Source organism: Macaca fascicularis, chromosome 3 (genome assembly GCF_037993035.2).
Source record: "Macaca fascicularis isolate 582-1 chromosome 3, T2T-MFA8v1.1".
Taxonomy (NCBI): Eukaryota; Metazoa; Chordata; class Mammalia; order Primates; family Cercopithecidae; genus Macaca; species Macaca fascicularis.
Window position 1 is genome coordinate 144,054,693 of NC_088377.1, and position 2,003 is coordinate 144,056,695.

The following is a 2,003-nucleotide window of genomic DNA, read 5'->3' on the forward strand; positions in this document are numbered from 1 at the left end:
ACCTCTTCTCCCTGCTTGAGTTCTGACATTCAAATTTTGGTCAACACCTTGCTCCAAACCCCTGTGCAGAGGCTTGCTTTTCTTTGTCTACTCTGGTAGTTTTAGGATGGAATTGTTTAGAAGGGGCAGGGGAAGGAATAAACGGTGAAAAGTAGGAAGGAAAAGGAGGAAAGGGGAAGAACATTTGTGTGGAAATCACAAGATTAAGTTTCTGTTTGAAAATGATACAGTTTCAATAAGAGAAGAATCAAGCCACTTAAAATGGAGTGTTTTCTGACTGATACAGAATATAATATCCTTTCCTTCTTGGCCATTACAAATGATACTAAAATCCATGTATTCATTTATTCTATGAAATGAGTTATCATAGATGGGAACATAAATTTCATATGATTATATATTTCTCAGATGATCTCTTCATATTTTGTACATTCCATTGTTCTATTTGAGATATAGTAATTCCATACAGTTAATATTTGTTCATCAACAAAACTTTAAAAGGAACTTGGTGAAGCATTCTTGCCCTCAGAAGTGTTTAGTACTCTATTGTCACCTCAATTCTGCCCTGTCCTTTGATTAAATCAGATATAGTTCCTTTAGAATATTTGAACTGTCGTCTAGCCCATCTTGTTAAATGGCAGTTCTTTATTTCCTGCCAAGTCATAGGGCTATCATTCCATAGAACATTTCCTTAAAAAAAATCTGTGTCAGTCTTCTTTTCAACAAATTTCAGGATGAGTGCTAACATCATAAATAATAGCCAAGCAGATTTAAAGAGTTATTCTATTAATCATTGCTAAACTCAGTGTCAGCTTTCTAAGAAAATAAAAACAATATACGAGTTTGTGACCAGCCTGACCAACATGGCGAAACCCTGTCTCTACTAAAAATACAAAAATTAATTGGGTGTGGTGGTGCGTGCTCATAATCCCAGCTACTCAAGTGGCTGAGGCAGGAGAATCGCTTGAACCCGGGAGGCGGGAGGTTACAGTGAGCTGAGGTCGCATCAGTGCACTCCAGCCTGGGCAACTGAGTGAGATCCTGTCTCAAAAAAAAAAAAAAAAAAAAAAAACAAAGAAAAACCACAACAAACAATATATGATGGCCCTGAGCATGTAGCCATCTATGCAACTACACAGGACAAAAATGAGCAGAAGTTGTCAGGAAGATGATCCCTTAAAGGCTGAACAATAATTTTATAGTCAAAATCAGAGTGAAGATACATTTTTAAAAATTAAGCTAGTTTTTAAAATTGAAAAGCTAACATGTGCCTAAGGGTAAAACAAAAACAAAAACAAACAAACAAACAAAAAAACAACCTTCACTGAGTTACATTCCCCACAGAAAACTATTGTTAACAGGAGTTGGGATAGTCCTTGGAATTCCATTTGTAATTCTTAAGAAATGGGACTATATCTTCTATTTTAAAACATATCTAAACAAAACTGTTAGATGAAAAAAATATGTAGGGTGCCAATGTGCTTCATTTTTAGGACAGAATTAAAAACTGCTATGAAATGACTGCAAAGACATCTGTATTATAACAGCACTTGGAATTGGCGATTCGGGAATTATTCATCTTGAACATCTTATGTAGTTTTAAAAATTCTCTAGAAAAACCACATCTGTTTTCATCTTCTCTTGTGCAAATCTTTAATACTGTTCTTGAAATTATACTAAGGAGAACACTGAAAAGTTAGCGAACGTATGTAAAGTAGATCACCTTGCTTTAGGATGCCCATTTATTTTATTAGGATCGCTGTGTTGTGCTGTGCACAGAGTAAGTATGTTTTGGAGGACTCATATTCCTCTACCCCCTTGCCTACTGCATCTTGGTGAGGTCTCTGCTCTGCAACAAATCAACACAGGTTTAAAACTCAGTAATCCAGTCACAAAGAGAAAGAAAGAAAACAACCCCCATTTAAAGCGCCAGTGCTTCCCAAACTTCAGAGTGCACAAGAATCATCACCTTGAAGATTCTGATTCACTGCACTGCTTCACCT